Source organism: Pelodiscus sinensis, chromosome 5, assembly GCF_049634645.1.
Source record: "Pelodiscus sinensis isolate JC-2024 chromosome 5, ASM4963464v1, whole genome shotgun sequence".
Lineage (NCBI taxonomy): Eukaryota > Metazoa > Chordata > Testudines > Trionychidae > Pelodiscus > Pelodiscus sinensis.
Window position 1 is genome coordinate 123,855,824 of NC_134715.1, and position 19,012 is coordinate 123,874,835.

The following is a 19,012-nucleotide window of genomic DNA, read 5'->3' on the forward strand; positions in this document are numbered from 1 at the left end:
CCACTTAGAGACTGAGGCTGTGTGGTCACTGCCAGTGCAAGCGTGTCCAGCCTGCAGCCCCTTGGAAATATGCAAAGTAGCAGATCTGTGTAAATGTCGCTTCCTTCTGCACACCCAGGATCACATTGAATAGACTTTGCACCCATGAAATTCAGCCTATGGGTGGAGCATAAAGAAAAGGATAAAAGTTGGGGGTTGAACAAACAATAAGAGAGAGTTCTATCCAGCCTGCTTTGGGTTCCTCTGGATCAAACACCTTTTCATTTCAGGGAAAGCTCCCTAGCTTGGCCTTGCCAGGTTTTCAATGGTCTTTTTAACACAAATTAAACTGCTAAACAAGGCAACGTTGAACACAGGCTCAGAATGTGAGCGTGTGCACGTTCTCCAAGGGGATGCTCTTGCAGACATCCTGTATTTGGTGTTATATCAATCAAAAGTGACAGGGCCTCCTTAGAGTTTGAGATAACAGTTTAGTAGTTTACAAATCCACCTGCTTCAATTCTCTCTTCTCCACAAGGGCCACGAAGTCCCTTGGTTCTATTATCATTTCAATTGCTCAAGAACAACTCCACTATCTCCTCAGGGTCCAGCAGTGTGCCACCAAGACCTCATGGTTCATGTTATAAAGGGCTTGCATGTAAAAGTTTATCACATGGGTTCAGATTATACTTAGTACCTCCTCCACCCGGGGCTCCTATTTTACCATGTATTGCTTTGGGAGAAAATGTTAAAATGCGGGTTCTACAACCATATTTATGCACCGTAATAAGAATGGCCTGATTTTCAAATGGGCTGGATACCTTCATCCCCCATTGACGTTAGTACAATTTCGGCATCGCTGAAAAATCAAGGCACTTTTGTTAGGGGTTTCCATATAGTTGTAGTCGGCTAACTCTATATACCCTGGTATGCAAATGTTTGGTTAAATGTTTTAAATAGAAATGAGTAAACTAGAAAAAAAAGTTCTAGTCTTGTGAGATAGGTTCCTATGGTATTTTCCCCTATAATTCAATGGAGGGTCCCTCTTCCATGTGAGTGATGACACTTGATGGAGAGGATATATACAAAAATACATCGCAATATTTTTCTATCTGCTTTTTTAAGCCAATATCCTCTTGTTCTGCTCTGGATCCTGAGCACTAAGAACCTGATGAGTAGAGACCTGCACAGATACAAAATTTTGTATCTGCATCCACATCTGTATCCGTAAAAATAAGCTGCAGATACCCATATCCACATTCGTGGTTATAGACACATGTGGATATAAAGCAGATTTCTGCAGATTTACAGGGCTCTACGGATGAGGCTGAGAGATCATTTTGCTATGGTGGAGCTGTCCAGTGCTGATCAGTTAATTGAGAAGTGTATAATGTATGCAGTGTCATGGACATGTTGGTACCAGGATATTACAAAGGCAAAGTGTGCGAGGCAATATTTTTGATTGAGACAACTACCGTTGGTGGTAAACAGAGCTTGTTTCTATGCCTTTTTTCTGTGTTTTTGTGAGCTACAGAGAAAACTTCAGTTACTCCTGTGGGAGGCTTCCTCTAACAGAGCATCTGCACAGCACCCTTAACTCAAAATAAGGTACGCAATTTGTGCTCAGCACATTGCATAGTTTATTGCAATGCTATTTTGAAATAGCTTATTTCATAATTTGGCACTGTCTACACAGCATCACATTTTGAAGTAACCGCTATTCGGAATGAGGGACGTCGGAAAAAGCCTCCCATTATTTTGTAATCTATTTTGAAATAATGGGCTGCTTCAGTAGCTATTTCTGGATACTTCTGCTATCGTGAAATAGCTCCACAGTGTGAACGTACCCTAAGACAGCACCTAGTCAGAGATGGCTGTAATGTCTTCTGTGCTGGGAAAAGGCAGCCCTGTTCTGGGAAACTTGATAGCACATTTGGGGTGGGATGCCTGAAGCAGTGTTGAGTGGATCCTAGTATAATGACATGGAGGAGTTGATGCTGGGCTTAGAATGGAGCTCTCTGCATTGAAGCAGACAACTCTCACCGCATGAGCCAAGGGACCACTGTTAGAGAAGAAACAGGCGACCCTGGAGTGGATGGTGTAAACAGAACAGCTTTATTGTCCACACACGTTAATCTTGGACCCCCAACACATCATTCCGAGTGAAAGCAATCTGGCACCAATTACACTCTCATTTATTTTAGTATGTTAATTCACATGTCTATCACTATTTTCCCTAAAACCTTATTTGGCATATTAACTCCCACAGAATGAATATTAATAAATAGGGGATGAATATTATTATGCCTGCCCCTAATTACTATTTACAGAATTTACAGAATTATAATTAAATCAACACTTTTCTATGCTATAAACTTTCCAAATCAGCAGGTTATGGAGATTACAAGGAAAGTAACCCCTGAAATATTTTATACAGAGCCAGTAAGGTTAAAGGAAAGACACAACAAAGAACAGCTTTCTAGGCTACAAAAACAAAGGGAAAGAGCATATTTATACTTCAGAAAGGATAATATCTGCTTTGGCTGGACCCTAATCTATCTTTCCAGACTGCAGAAACAAAAGGAAAAATATGATTAAGGGCAATGCCTGCTGTGGCTGACCCCTTACCACTATCCCAGACCCCAATTAATTTGACATATCCCAGCAGACTGGATGTGTGTCCTTTCTGTCAATCATGGCTAAATCCATAAAGGAATTTAGGTATCACAGCAAGGAATATCTAGATGCCTGCCACTAGTGGAATCCTTAGCCCTGCATTAGGCACCTGGATCCCTACAGAGGAATGGAGAAAGTTGTAGGTGCCTAAGAATGGGATCTGTAGCATGCGGCATATTGAGTGGGCAGCAGCCTAAGATAATCAGTAGGAAATGCTGAGGAGATGGGTGGGGCCTCACAAAGGAAGTCAGGCACTGGGCTGGGAGGAGGTGCCTCTCTGCTTGGAATTCCTGGCACTCAGCACCCATTCTTGGATTCAGGCAGATCAGCCCTTTTACCTGAAAAACAAGAGTTTTTACATGAAGGGCAATAGGCCTGCGGTTAAGACACTCACCGGACAGGTGAGAGATCTGTTTTCAAATCCCTTCTCTGCCTGATTTAGAGCAGAGATTTGGGCTGTGGGAAGCCAAATTTTATGTGAGTTCCCTGAATGCCATTCTGCGGGACAGGTGTCTCTAAATCTCTCTTGCTAGAGCTCTTCCCCTTGGTGTAAGTAATTAAATAGACAATGGACCAGGCCTTGAATGTGGGTCTCCCTTTTTCCAGGCTGTCTCTCTCTCTCTGGGCCCATGGATATTGAATTATATACACAGAGCAGAAGAGCTTCATGGGTCTCTTCTAAATAACCTTCTCAGACCTGGCGTTGTAGCTGGGGGCTAGTGTGGATATGACAGGTGGCCCTGAGGAGGTAGCTGTAAATTGCAGCAAACCCAGGGCTGCTCTAACTCACTGGGGTGCTGAAGTGACCCGGGCATGGGAAGAATCTTAACTTTGGTCCCTCCCTATGGGCTGCCTGTCTCAGGAGCACAGCACAGACTGTGCCCCCTGGGGTTTATAGGCTGATAGGGAGTTTATATGAAATGACAGGAAACCACCCGGATGTGGTGGGATCGAAATACCATTGTTGTGGAGTACATAAACCTGCTGCTCGACCTCTGGAGACAGCCGTGGAATTTAAAGCTGCCCTTCTCTCTTCCTCACCTGTTCTTTCTTTCTCTCTTTGCTAGGACCACTCTACCCACCTTGATTTCCCTAGGATGCCAGCTCTCTGGGAGTAGCAAGGTGATCAGTGTCTGTGGACTCTGCTCTGGAATCTAGCTTTGTTTCTAGTAATTAATTATGTAAGCAGGGTCAGGGTAAACTCTATTCTGACATCTAGTGGCGAACTGTGGCAAGTGGTGCAAAGAGACTTCAGGGGCTGAGCCCAATTTGCATAGACACACCCACCCTGTCTAGTATGTGCCACAGCAGCCCAAATCGTCACTTTGGCCACTGTGGGAGCCCCAGTCTCTCTGTTATTGAGGCAGAGGGGATAAAAGTGTTGTTACCCTGATTATGTGAATCAAGGACAATGGAATGGTGGAACTGTTTATGACAGAGGGATTCGCCATAAACTAAGTAGCACTCTCTAGACAAGGGGCATGGGTTCCAAACCCAGTCAAATTGAGAGAGGTTGGGGACAGGTCTTGGTACCTGGTGGTGGGGCCCTGTCTGAGGGCTTAAACAACACTGATTGCACTCCCTCCTCTCTCCACTGTGGAATATCAGAGTTAATTTAGATTCCATTAGGGGTCTAGTTTTGAGCTGTGGAGCTAACTTTGCTGTGGGCCAGCGCTAAGGCTCCTCTGTTATGAGCTGAAATCACTGTGTGCTGTGGACGGGAGCTGAAATCACTGTTGCTGAGCTGTGGACAAGAGCTGAAATCACTGTTGCTGAGGGGAGCCTGGCAAGAGCTGAAATCACTGTTGCTGAGGGGAGCCTGGTGCTGTGCTGCTAGCAAAGCAGTTTGCAAGGGGCAACCAGCAAGCACAGGTGGACAGTAGATGCAGCTGGCGGTGGCCTGTGGCTGGTAGGAGCGGCAGCTGGTGGAGCAGCGGCAGGAGCAACCAGCTGGCAGCCCGGAGCGTGGACTGAGGCGGTTGGTGGATTTGCGGAGCCGGACAGTGGAGGCGGCTTACCTGACGACAAGTGGAGTGTGGCGGAGTGACTCGCGTTGACGGTGGCGGCACGGAGAGGCGGAGCCACCGCCGGGCCACGTAAGGTGCATCGATCCCCCACCCCTCCAGGTTGGAATGGTGAAACCCTGCCGGGTGGACTTTTGAACCCTGGGATGGCACTGACCCAGGGCTGAGACTCTTGGGGTGTTGGACTTTTGGGACGTTGGGGAGATTTGTGGCTGGGGGGAGGGCCGTTGCTCATTGGGTTACCTCATGTTATTAAAGGTTTGCTACTCTACTGAGGCTCTGTGCTTGCGAGAGGGGAAGAATTGCCTCTTTTGAGGCACCCAGAGGTGTATGTAAGATTTCCCAGGTCACTGGGTGGGGGCTCGAGCCGGTGTTGTATTACCTCGTTGGGAGGAGACCCCTAGACACTGAACCCGGCCCTTGCTGCTGCTATTTACTCGGCCTGGCAGAAGGGTTACAATTAAGAGCCCATCTTCCCTTCCCAAACCAATTTCTTCCTTCTCATCGCTTGTGTCAAATGTGCCATAAGGTTAGGGCATGTCTACACTGCAAGGTTATTTTGAAATAACTCAAGTAATGTCAAAAAAATAGAGTGTTTGTCTACACAGCAAGCCCATTGCTTTAAATTAATTAAAATAAAAAACCGGCGTGTTTTTCCAACTTCTGGAACACTCATTTCACAAGGAATAAGGGAAGTCGAAGGAAGAGTGTTCTTCCTTCAACTTCCTACTGTTGACAGCGCCTAAAGACGAGTTAAGCTACTTCGACTTCAGCTACGCAATTAACATAGCTGAAGCTGCAGCCCACAGTGCCAACATGCCCTTACCTAACTGAAAAAGGAACAATGGGTTAAGCTCTGTGCTCCGAACTGTTAGACTCTCCTCCCCCTAGTGGCTTCGGAGAGGCAGGCAAAAGCCTTTGCTTACCCTTTTGGGGCTGACGGGTTATTGAGGCTGCAGCTGGAGGAGCAGCTGTTGAGAAGATTCTGTGTTAGAGAAGATCCTTTAATGAGCAAATCACCGAGCAGCCCAAGGAGGTTTGTGGTGAGAAGTCTCATGGTGAGAGAGAGGCAGTAGCTTGGCTGCCAACAGTATCTTCAGCTTCAGCACTGTTGGTTATGAGGGTAAAGTGAAATGAGATCTCTATCCACTGCCTTGCAATGCTGTGGCCTCAAGGAAGACCCTGCCAAATGTCCTGTAGTGTCCTGCCCCTCCTTCCTCCAGAGTCTGAATGAATTAAATCAATTCCTGGAGATGAGCAATAGAATGAATGGAAATATTTCTGTTTGTATCTTTGCCTGGATAATTCTAAATATAAACTGCAGCCTGAGAATCAACAAGGTGGTGGGAGAGAGAGTGAATATCGTGTCTCTGCTCAGTCTATCAACTTCATTTAGCATGGACGCTCTAATTCACAATTTTTTCCCCTTTTTTGCTTTTTCCTTCTCTTCCCCCTCCCCCCCCCCCCCCCCCCCGTTCCTTATCTTTCACTGCTATTTATTTGGAAACTGGACCTCTTAACATCATGCATCTAATGAAGTGGGCTGTGCCCACAAACGCCCATGATACCATCTACATGTTTTGTTAGTCTCTAAGGAGTTGCAAGACTTTTTTTAGAGACTAACACGGCTACCAATGTGAAATTATGTAGTCCGAGTTCATTGTGCTTCCAGCAGGAGTGATTTTGGTCAGATTTTCTCTTGAGTATTTTCTGGCTGCAGAGGGAGAATGCCATGGAGAGAGAGGGGAATACACATTTCTTGGAGCCAGGCTATTTTCTAACTGATACTGAAGGTGTTTTTGTATCTTACTCTGAGGCAGCAGGTAACTGGCCACTGCTGGAGAGTGCTGTTGAATTGGATCCACTACAGCTCAGGTATCCTGATTGCTGTGATCCTTCCACTGCTGCCCTAGCACCCACAACTCCACTGCCTGCACCTGTGCTTGCAAAAATGACGCAGAATTCATCCTGGGGGCAGTGCCAGGGCTGGCAAATGGCTCAGGTGGGCTCAGGTCTTTTTACCACCTTGCCCTGTAACTGTTGGTGACAGGTGAAGAGTTCTTGGTTCCATTTTTGACAGAGTAACTGGTATCACCCTCTGCCCTGCCGAGACTTTTCTTCCGGGAAAGGGGGAGCTGCACCAGGGACTGTTTTGCTACATAAGCTGAATCATACAGTAGCTTTAATCTAAATTGTTTGGAGTAGGCCAGCATTTCTAAACACGGGGTCCTCCCTCTCCTTCTCCAGGCCTCCTGCATGCCTAGGAACAGGTGTTCAGTGGCATGCAGGAGGTACTGGAATGGAGGAGGAGAAGTAGAGACAGGGGATGCTTTGGGCAGAGGTGTGGAAAGGAGGGGCCGGCTTGGAAGAGGGGTTGAAAGAGGTGGGGTGGCAGTGGGGCTTGGGGCTGAGAGGACTTGGGGTTCCATTAAACATTTTAACTCAAAATGGGAGACCTCCAGTTGCTAAAATCTGAGGACATGGAGTGTCACTCAGGGTGGTCTTTGAAGCTAGAGTACAGTCTGACTTCTCATCTCAGTTCAAAGGTATTAGCATTGTCAGTTGCTCTCAGTAGGAAGTGGGATGCAGCCGGTAAGAGCAGATCACTGTTAGTGGTAGGGGAGTCATGGCAGTGGAGAGAAAAGTGCTGAACCATATGGTGGGTGGGAGCATCTGAAAGGACCAAGATCTGGAGCGAAGAGGGAACAGACCCCAGTCTGACACGCACTCTGCCTGTGGGCAGCTTTGCAGAATCATAAATGCCAGGAAGCTACAGAGGAAGCAGCTGAAATACTGTCAGAGTCCGAAACTCTACAGAGCAGGGAGGTTTTTGTGCTGGTCTGTATCACTGTGTGAGAGGGGTGCTGTAGTGATACTGACAGTAATAATCTCCAGCATCACCGGTTTCAACCCTGCTGATGGTGAATGTGTAGTCAGTGCCGGACCCACTGCCGCTGAACCGGTCTGGGATCCCAGAGGGCCGGGTGGAAGCACCATAGATAAGGAGCTTTGGTGCTTGTCCTGATTTCTGTTGGTACCAGGCTATGTAGCCAGAAGCACTGGAACTGGCTTTGCAGCGGATAGTGACTGTGTCTCCAGGAGACACTGCCAGGGATTCTGGAGTCTGTGTCAGCACAATCTGCCCACTGGAGCCTGGATGGGAGAAAACATTTAAAAGGAAAGGAAATACAGTGATTGAAACCTCATAATTTTAACTAATTACAAACCTGCACCTTGTATCCCTCCTGCACTAACACTTTCTATGCCCCTGGGAATCTTTGCTTGAGGAGAAAACTCTGGGCATCTGCTGTCTAGTAACATTTTATAATTTTTAAGGTAATTTCCCCTGTTATTTCTCTTACCCTGAATGCAGAGCACAAGGAGCCAGAGAAACTCAGTCTGGGAGATCATCTTGGCAGCTGTGGAGCTCAGAAGCACAAACGGTTAAAGTGACATGTTTATATCTGCTCCAGAGAGGAGGGGACTGTCACTGGAGTGGAAATATGCAAAGCAGCAGCTCTGTGTAAATGATCCTTCCCACTGCAGCCCCAGGGTCACATTGAACAGACACCCTCTCATTCTTGAGAAAGCTCCCTATCTTGGCATTGCCAGATTTTCAATGGTCTTTTTAACAGCAATTAAACTGCTAAGCAAGGCAACATTGAACAAAGGCTCAGAACATGTTAGAAAGTCCAGGTTTTCCAAAGAGATGCTCCTGCAGATCCAATGCAGTGATGGGCCACTGCAATGCCTGTAGTCTCCAGAAGGAGAGGAAGGGACAGGGCTTCCCATAGGCCAGATTTACTCTTCTGTGGTTCCAGTGTTAGTGGATTTTGCAGATCTCCTAGGCTCTGGGGTGGGGACAAAATGGGGGATTCAGTGTGTGGGACAGAGCTGCCAACACATGGGATAAGGATGTGGGTGCATAATCTGGGCAGGAAGTGGGAGTAGAAGGGGGTGAGGATGCACGTTTTGCATGGGAGGTAGGGCATAGCAGGGGATGAGTGTGTGAGGTCTGGGCAGGAGGTAAGGTAGAGGAGCAGGCAGGGAAGAGGGTTTCTGACAGTAGAAGAGGGCAAATTCTTGCAAGGGAAGGTGCATTGGTGGTCAGGGGGAAGGGTGCACGAGCAATGGAGGGTGCGAGACCAGACTGGAGGCGCAGGGTCTTGGTGGCAGGGTGTGTGAGAGGAGTGGGGTGCAGATTCTGGACATGAGGGGAAGGTGGGGACTTGCTTTCATGCCCTGCGCTGCTCTCAGACACCGTGTCTCAGGCACATCCTCCCAGCCAATGGGAGCAGCAGGAAAATCCCCCTGGCCGCACATCCTTGCACTGCTGTTCCCACAACTGATGGAGGGAGAAGAGTAGCAGCAGTACGATGACCTGCTTCCCACTGTGCTGTTGCTCTGAGAGCCAGACCCGGTGGGGAGACTCAGGGCTTTCTCCCCTCTGCCCCCAGCAGGAAGACAGTGCTGGCACTCCAACCTCATAGGGCTGGGCAGGGCAGGAGGCAGAAGCATGAGCACATGCTCCCTGTTGCAGAGGAAAGATGGGGCTGACCCTAGGCTACAGACCATTTGGAAGGCAGCTGTGGACCAGTAGTGATCTACGCATAGCAGTTGGAGAACCACTGGACTAGATGGACCAGAGCTGAGGTCTAGTGATTGCTGTGTTCATTCCCCTCCTGTTCTAGCACCCACCACCCCAATGACTGCACTTGCAATGGGAAAATGGGACCCAGAATTCATCCTGGGGGTAGTTCCAGTGACTGCACGTGGCTCATGTGTTTTCATCACTGTGATCTGTAACCCTGCAATTTGGGTGGGGACCGGTGAGGACCTCTGAGTATCAGTCCTGCCGAGGGGTTTCTTCTGTGAAAGGGGAACTGCCTATATGATTGTATTTTGCTAGATAAGAAGCGGAACCATCCAGCACCTTTGTGTGACTTGTTTGGATGAGACCAGTGTTTTTCAAACTGGGATGTATGGATGCCTGCCGGTCTGCAAAGATAGTCCAGGAGATCTATGGGCCCCAGTATTCAACTCCTTCTTCTCCTTCCCCAGGCCTCCTGCATACCAAGGAACTGCTGTTCAGTGGCATGTGGGAAATGCTGGGTTGAATGGGGAAAGTGTGTGGGGGGATGCTTGGAGGAGTGGGGCAGGTTGGATGGAGAGGGCAGTAGCAGGGACTGGAAGAGGTGGGATGGGGATGGAGCAGGCCAGGGTGAGATTAGGTGGGGTAGGGTCATGAAGGAAGGGGTGGAGTGGATAGAGCAGGAAGTGGGGTTGGGAAGCAGCATTGGTGTAACAGTGCAGTAGAGTGGGAAAAGGTGGAGCGGGGGTGAGAGAAGGGGGACTTGGGAGCCTGGTTGAAATGATGTATCAAAATGGGAGTCTCCAGTTGCTAATATTTGAGCACATGGATTAGACTGTTGCTGTGTCCCTCAGGATACTTTATAAAGCTGGAGTACAGATCTCTCTCTGTCTTCTCTGTTAGCAGAAGGGGAGCAAAAGCAGCTGAGAGGAAAGGGTGGAAGCACACGGAGGGAGGTAGCATCTGAAAGGGCTAAGTCCTGGTGTGAAGAGGGAAGGGACCCAAATCTGGCGCACACCCAGCCTGTGTGGAGAGTGGCAGAGGGCAGCACCTTTGTAGGATGCTACAAAGGAAGCAGCTGAAATATTGTGAGTGAGAATCTGAAACTCTACAGAGCAGGGAGGTGTTTGTGCTGGTCTGTATCACTGTGGGAGAGGGGTACTGCTATACTGCTGACAGTAATAATTTCCAGTATCATCTGCTTCAACCCTGCTGATGGTGAATGTGAAATCAGTGCCAGACCTACTGCCGCTGAACCGGTCTGGGATCCCAGATTGACGGGTGGATCCACGATAGATGAGGAGCTTAGGCGCTTGTCCTGTTTTCTGTTGGTACCAGGCCATGTAACTTCTTACACTGGAACTAGTTTTGCAGTTGATAGTGACTGTATCTCCAGGAAACACTGCCAGGGATTCTGGAGTCTGAGTCAGCACAATCTGCCCACTGGAGTCTGGATGGGAGAAAACATTTACAAGAAAAAGAAATATCCAGTGACTCAAACCTCATAATTTTTAACTAATTATGAAGCTGCACCTTGTATCCCTCCTTCACAGATACTATAAATTCCACTGGGAAATATTGCTTGAACAAGAAAATCTGAGCATTTGCAGACTGGTTTTTAAGCTAATTTCTGCTCTTATTTCTCTTACCATGAATGCAGAGCACAAGGACCCAAAGAAACTGAGTCTGGGAGATCATCTTGACAGATGTGGAGCTCAGAAGCAGAAACAGTTAATGTGACATATTTATATCTGCTCCAGAGAGCAAAGGACTGTCACTGGAGTGGAAATATGCAAAGCAGAAGCTCTGTGTAAATGTCCCTTCCTTCTGCAGCCCCGGAGTCACATTGAATAGACGTTATGCCCATAGGACCCATCCCATGAGTGGAGCATAAAGAAAGTGATAAACGCTGGGGTAGGGAAGAAACAAAAAGAGAGAGCCCCACCCCATCCATTCCTCAGGATCAGACATCTTTTCTGTCCAGGGAAAGCTCCATTGCCTGGGTTGCTGGATTTTCCAAAGAGTTTTTAATATAGCTTAAACTCCTGCACAACGCAAAATTGTACACGGGCTCCAAATGTGAGCATGTGAAGCCATCCCATGTTTGGTGTTCTGTCCATCAAGAGTGTCTTGGGCTCCACAGAATTCCAGGTCACAGCACAACAGTTAACAAGGCTTCAGGATAGACAAATAGAAAACACCAGGAAGTCAGCAGTGAGCTGGACTGCAACAGTCACCTTGGCCCCATGCTTCTCTGCAGGCAGCGACTGTTGCTGTGGAATCACAGGACTTGAAGGATCCGGGAGGTTTTGAGGCAGGGCTGTGTCACTGTGTGAGGGCAGCTGACACCTTCTGGATGATGCTTTCCATCATCTGCTCCAACCTTACTGAGAGTGAGAGCGTAAATCAGGGTATGTCTACACTACAGCACTAATTCAAACTAACTTAATTCGAATTAGTTAATTCAAACTAAGCTAATTCGAACTAGTGAATCTAGACCTAAAAACTAGTTCAAATTAGCATTTTGCTAATTCGAACTAGCATGTCCACATTGAGTGGACCCTGAAGCGGGGTTAAGGATGGCCAGAAGCAGTACCGGCAGGGCATCAGATTAGGACTTAGAGCGTGGAGCTGCTGTCTCAGGCTAACCGAGGGCTGTGCTTAAAGGGACCCAACACCCACCCTGGACAGACAGTTCTCAGGGGATCCCCGCTTGCAAGCAGTCCTGGCCTGGAGTGCCCTGAGTGCCCTCCACCCAACTACTGCTTTTAGAGACCTCTATCCTGTCCCCCCTCCGTCTCCTCTTTTCTAAGCTGAAAAGTCCCAGTCTCTTTAGCCTCTCTTCATATGGGACCCGTTCCCAACCCCTGATCATTTTAGTTGCCCTCCCCTCTCCCAGCCTCTCTCTTCCCCTCTCCCACCTCCTTTTCCCAGTCTTCCCCAGTTTTGTTCAATAAAGACAGATTCAATTTTTGAACACAATTGTCCTTTATTTTGTACATCAAGAAGAGGGGCTAGGGAAGGGTAAGTGGAAAGAGGTGAGGGAGGAATGGGGTACGCGCCCCCGATGGGGAGGACTGGGCTGGCTCTGTGGGCTTTTGCAGTGGAAGCTCTCCTGCAGCCCCCCAATTGTCCCCTCTCCCCAGATGGCAGCCTGCGGCAAGTGCAGCCGGGCTGCTGGCCGAGTGCTGTGATGTGCCCAGTGTGGGTACTCCGGGCAATCCAAGCCAGGACGGCTTTGCAAGCGGGGCACCCCTGAGAACTGTCTGTCCGGGGCAGGGGTTGGGACCCTTTAAGCACAGCCCTCGGCTAGCCTGAGACAGCAGCTCCACACTCTAAGTCCTCCTCTGATGCCCTGCCAGCACTGCTTCCAGCCATCCTTAAGCCCGGTTCAGGGTCCACTTAATGTGGACATGCTAGTTCGAATTAGCAAAATGCTAATTCGAACTAGTTTTTTAGTCTGGATCCGTTAGTTCGAATTAGCTTAGTTCGAATTAAGTAATTTGAACTAAGTTAGTTCGAATTAGCGCTGTAGTGTAGACATACCCTAAGAGGTGAGCGGGTCAGCCCAGCCCCTGCTGCATTTAAACTGCAGAGCCACAGTAGGGATAAGTCTGGGAAATAGTGCGAGCTTGGACGTAGCAGTCCTGGCTCATTCCGGATCCTGCGCTGTGGCTCTGCCTCCCGTGCGCTGTCTCAACTGCCCCACGGAGATGGTGCTGGCGGAACCACTTTTTAAGCAGGCTCCCCCCAGCACCAGTTCCTGCTCCCCCCGCTTGCTGCTTCTATCTATGCCGTGCTCATGCTCAGTACAAAGGTATTAGCATTGTCAGCCGCTGTCGGTAGGAAGTTGGATGCAGCCAGTAAGAGCAGATCCCTGTTCGCAGTACAGGAGCAATGGCAGCTGGAAGAAACGTGCTGAACTGCACAGTGGGAGGGAGCATCTGAAAGGCCTAAGTTCTGAAGTGAAGAAGGGAAGGGACCCAAGTCTAACATACACCCTGCCACCCCGCTGCACGGCTGCAGAAGCACTGGTGCCAGGAAGCTACAGAGGAAGCAGCTGAAATACTGTGAGTGTGAGAACAAAACTCTACAGAGCAGGGAGGTTTTTGTGCTGGTCTGTATCACTGTGTGAGAGAGCCACTGTAGTAACACTGACAGTAATAATCTCCAGCATCATTTGCTTCAACCCTGCTGATGGTGAATGTGTAGTCAGTGCCAGACCCACTGCCGCTGAACCGGTCTGGGATCCCAGAGGGACGGGTGGAAGCAGCGTAGATGAGGAGCTTAGGCGCTTGACCTGATTTCTGTTGGTACCAGGCCATGTTGCTGCTAACACTGGAACTGGTTTTGCAGCGGATAGTGACGGTGTCTCCAGGAGACACTGCCAGGGATTCTGGAGTCTGAGTCACCACAACCTGCCCACTGGAGCCTGGGTGGGAGAAAACATTTAAAAGAAAAAGAAATATCCAGTGACTCAAACCTCACAATTTTTAATTAATTACAAAGCTGCACCTTGTATTCCTCCTTCACAGACACCTTATATGCCACTGGGAAGGATCGCTTGAACAAGAAAATCTGAGCATCTGCAGCCTGGATTTTAAGCTAATTTCCGCTCTTATTTCTCTTACCGTGAGTGCAGAGCACAAGGAGCCAGAGAAACTGAGTCTGGGAGATCATCTTGGCAGATGTGGAGCTCAGAAGCAGAAACAGTTAATGAGACATGTTTATATCTGTTCTCAAGAGCAGGGGACTGTCACTGGAGTGGAAATATGCAAAGCAGCAGCTCTGTGTAAATATCCCTTCCCTTTGCAGCCGTAGGATAACACTGAATAGACTTTATGCCCATGAGACCCATCCCGTTGGTGGAGCATAAAGAAAAGGATAAAAGCTGGGGTGGGGAAGAAACAAAAAGAGAGATCCCCACCCCGTCCATTCCTCAGGATCAGACACCTTTTCATTCCAGGGAAAGCTCTAAAGCCTGGGTTCTCTGATTTTTAAAACTCTTTTTAACATAGCTTAAACTCCTGCACATGGCAAAATTGAACACAGGCTCAAAATGTGAGTGTGTGCAGGGTCTCCAGGGGGATGCTCCTGCAGCCATCTTGTGTTTGATGTTCTGTCAATCAAGAGTGTTAGGGGCTCCTTAGAATTCCAGGTCACAGCGCAACAGCTAACAAGGCCTCAGCAGAGACAATTGGAAAACACCAGGATGTCTGCCCCCCTCCTCCCGCCCCGTCCTCTTTGATGGAGGATTCCCTAGCACATCTAGGCTATACATTTGCTTGCGGCCCCTGCCCTCCGTTCTCAGCAGTGCCCAGAGGGGTCTCTTACTGTGCAGTAGCAGAGTCTAGCCCTGCATGTATCAGTCTAGAGACAGCAGTGAGCTGAACTGCAACAGCCACCTTGGCCCCGTGCTTCTCTCCAGAATTATAAAAAAGGAGGTTGTGCTGATTTTGCTGCCACCAGAGAATATCGTACCTACTGCTCCAGCACAAGCGAATAGAATTAGTGGAGCTCAGCACTGCTGACTGTCAGGTTCTCTGTCTTTTTCTGTGTTTTGTGAGCCACAGGGAGACATTTAATTACTTCAGTGGGAGACAGCGCCTGGCCAGAGGTGGCTGTAATGTCTCCTGTGCTGGGAAAAGGCAGCCCTGTTCTTCTGGGAAACCTGTTGGCGTATTTGGGGTGGGATGCCTGCAGCAGTGTTGAGTGGGGCCCAGTACAATGGCAGGGAGGGGTTGATGTTGGGCTAGGATGGAGCTCTCTGCTTTGAAGCAGACACTCGCTGAATGATCCAAGAGCCAGCTGTGCACACGAGTGGACGTGTGTCCCTGGTGTCAGTCACAGCTGAATGCACGAAGGGGTTTAGGAGTCACAACAGCGAATGTCTAGGATCCTGCTGCAGGTAGACTCCTCAGCCCTGCGTTAGGTACCTGGATCCTTATAGAAGGCTCAGAGAAACTTTTTTTGGTGCCAAAAATAGGGATGCTCAGAGCAGCACGTTGAGCGGCCTACAATAGCCAGTGGCAGATGCTGAGAAGATGGGTTGGGCCTCAGCCCTGCCTCTCAAAGCAAGTCAGCCAATACACATAGGGCTTGGAGAAGGAGCCTGTCTGCTTGGAATTCAGGGCTGTCAACTTGATCTGGGCACCTCAGCCAGGTCAGTGCTTTCTCCTGAAGGGCTAGAATCCGACTGCTGGCTCCCTCTTTTACATGAATGGCAGTAGCGCTGTGGAGAGGACACAGACCTGTGCACAGCTGTCTGAAATCCCTTCTCTGCATGATTTAGAGCAGGGATATGGGCTGTGGGAAGCCAGGTTTCAGGTGATTTCCCTTATGGCCGTGCTGTGGGCCAGGTGTCCCTAAATCTGTTTTGGTGGAGCTATTTCAATTGGAGTAACTAATGAAATAGACATTGGAACTTGCCTTGTACTTGGGTCTCCCATAGTCCAGGTGTCTGTCTTTCTTTGGGCCAATGGATACTGAATTATGTACAGAAAGGAAAGAGCATCATTGGTCTCTTCTAAGTAACCTTTTCACGCCTGGCATGAGGAGCTATTGTGTTTGTGAGAGGTGGCTCTGGAGATGCAGCTGTAAATTGTAGGTGACCCAGGGGCTTTTCTAACTTATTGGAGTGCTAAAGCGAACCAGGTATGGGCAGAATCCAAACTTTGACCTCTCCCCATGGGCTGCATCTCTGCCCCCCTGGGGTTTATAGGCTGACATGGAGTATAAAAGAAATGACAGGAAACCTCCCTGATGTGCTGGGATTGAAATGCCATTGATGTGGAGTGTGTAAGTCCGCTGCTTTGCCTTTGGGGACAGCAGTGGAATTTAAAGCTGCCCCTTCCCTCTTCCTTTCCTCTTCTTTCTTTCTCTCTTCCCTAGAGCCCCTCCAGCTGAAGAGGTGGTGCGGGGGCAGGGCACTACAGGATTCTTCAGTGTTTCCCCGGAGGCTACAGCCAGATGATCAATGTCTCTCGACTCTGTTCTGGAATCTAGTGTTGTTTCTAGTCACTAGCAACGAGCCTCCATCTTCCCTTCCCGAACCACTTTCTTCTTTTTCATTGGTTGTGTCAAATGTGCTGCACTGTCACTAAACAATAAAAAAAAGGGAATCACGGGTTAAGCTCTGTGCTCTGAATTGTTGGACTCTCCTCCCCCCAGGGATGTTCAGAGGGGCAGGCAAAAGCCTTTAGTTATCTCTTTGGGGTTGACGTGGTCATGGGGTACCAGATGTTGAGCAGATTCTGTGTCAGAGAAGGTGTTTTAATGAGCAAAGTGACAGAGCAGCCCATCGAAAGTTTGTGGTGAGAAGTCTCACAGTGAGAGGGAGGTGTTGTTAGCTCAGCTGATAAGAGGATCTTCAGCTTCAACACTAGTGAAGCGAAATCAGATCTCTGCCTACACCAATGCAATAGCTGTAGCCTTAGAGGAGACACTGCTAAAAATCCTTTTGTGTCTGGCACCCCAGAGTCTGAATGAATGAAATCAATGCCTAGAGATCAGCAATGGAGTGACTGGAAATATTTTGGTTTGCATCTTTGCCTGCTGATTCTGAGTATAAATTACAGCCTGATAAATAATCCACAAAGTGGTGGAGAGGGGGTGAGTATAGAGGCTGAGTTCATAGTGCTTCCAGCAGGAGTGATTTTAGTCAGATTTTCTCGTGGGTTTGCTCTGGCTGCAGAGGGAGAATGCCATGGAGAGCTGGTCTTGTTAGAGGTAAACTTTCCTAGGAGCCAGGATTTCCTTTAAGTGCTTCTGAAGGGTTTTTGCATCTTTCTGTGGGGAAGTGCTGGAGCGTGATGTTGGATTGGATCGACCACAGCTCAGGTCTAGTGATTGCTCCAATCCTCCCACTGCTGCCTTAGCACCAAAAACTCCACTGACTGAACCTGTGCTGGCCAAAATGGGACCCAGAATTCATCCTGGGGGTAGCTCCAGTGACTGCAAATTGCTCAGGTGGGCTAAGGCATGATTAGTCTATAAGAGGTGAGGGGGCAGCCCAGCCCCTGCTGAATTTAAACTGCAGAGCCACAGCAGGGATAAGTCTGGGACATAGTGCGAGCTTGGACGTAGCAGTCCTGGCTCATGCTGGATGCTGCGATGTGGCTCTGCCTCCCGTGCCCTGTCTCAACTGCCCCACAGAGACAGTGCTGGCGGAACCATTTTTTAAGCTGGCTCCCCCAGCACCAGTTCCTGCTCCCCCCGCTTGCTGCTTCTATCTATGCCGTGCTCATGCTCAGTACAAAGGTATTAGCATTGTCAGCCGCTGTCGGTAGGAAGTTGGATGCAGCCAGTAAGAGCAGATCCCTGTTTGCGGTACGGGAGCAATGGCAGCTGGAAGAAACGTGCTGAACTGCATAGTGGGAGGGAGCACCTGAAAGGCCTACGTTCTGAAGTGAAGAAGTGAAGGGACCCAAGTCTAACATACACCCTGCCACCCCGCTGCAAGGCTGCAGAAGCACTGGTGCCAGGAAGCTAGAAGAGAAGCAGCTGAAATACTGTGTGTGTGAGAACGAAACTCTACAGAGCAGGGAGGTTTTTGTGCTGGTCTGTATCACTGTGTGAGAGAGCCACGGTAGTAACACTGACAGTAATAATCTCCAGCATCATTTGCTTCAACCCTGCTGATGGTGAATGTGAAGTCGGTGCCAGACCCACTGCCACTGAACCGGTCTGGGATCCCAGAGGGACGGGTGGAGGCGCTGTGGATGAGGAGTTTAGGAGCTTGTCCTGATTTCTGTTGGTACCAGGCCATGTAGCTGCCAACACTGGAACTGGTTTTGCAGCGGATAGTGACGGTGTCTCCAGGAGACACTGCCAGGGATTCTGGAGTCTGAGTCAGCACAATCTGCCCACTGGAGTCTGGATGGGAGAAAACATTTAAAATGAAAGGCCATATAAAGTGACACAAATCTCATAAGTTTTTCAACTAATTACAAAGCTGCATCTTGTATCCCTCGTTCACTAACACAGTGACTGCCCCTGGGAATCATTGCTTGAGGGGAAAACTCTGGGCATCTGCAGCCTAGTGACATTTTATAATTTTAAGCTAATTTCCCCTGTTATTTCTCTTACCCTGAATGCAGAGCACAAGGAGCCAGAGAAACTGAGTCTGGGAGATCATCTTGGCAGCTGTGGAGCTCAGAAGCACAAACGGTTAAAGTGACATGTTTATATCTGCTCCAGAGAGGAGGGGACTGTCACTGGAGTGGAAATATGCAAAGCAGCAGCTCTGTGTAAATGTCCCTTCCCTCTGCAGCCCCAAGGTCACATTGAACAGACTTTGCACCCATCAGACCCATCCTGTGAGTGGATCATAAAGAAAAGGATAAAAGTTGTGGGGTGGGAACAAACAAAAAGGTCATTCTGGATCAGACACCTTTTCTTTTCTTGGAAATCTCCCTAGCCTGGCCTTGCCAGATTTTCAATTGTCTTTTTAACAGCAATTAAACTGCTAAGCAAGGCAACAGTGAACAGAGGCTCAGAACATGTTAGAATGTCCAGATTCTTTAAGGGGATGCTCCCGCAGACCCAGTCCTATGATGTATTCAGTGCTCTCTGTCTCTGTTAAAAACAATGAACCACAGCAACAGCTGCTGGACCCTACCCTGTCCAGCCAATCCTCCTCCCATTGGCATCACAGGCAAAATTCCTATTGATTTCAATGGCCGTGGAATCAGGCCATCAATCTCTGTGCCTCCTTTTCCCTGTCTGCTCACTGGGCACGCTG

The 19,012-nt window shown here is 48.8% G+C and overlaps 1 long non-coding RNA gene across 2 annotated transcripts in view; it reads left to right on the plus strand.

Moving 5' to 3' along the window:
* The window catches only part of LOC142829702 (uncharacterized), a 415,915-nt gene that overhangs the window by 271,677 nt on the left and 125,226 nt on the right, over positions 1 to 19,012 (plus strand). The gene's annotated exons all lie outside the window — the stretch shown is intronic.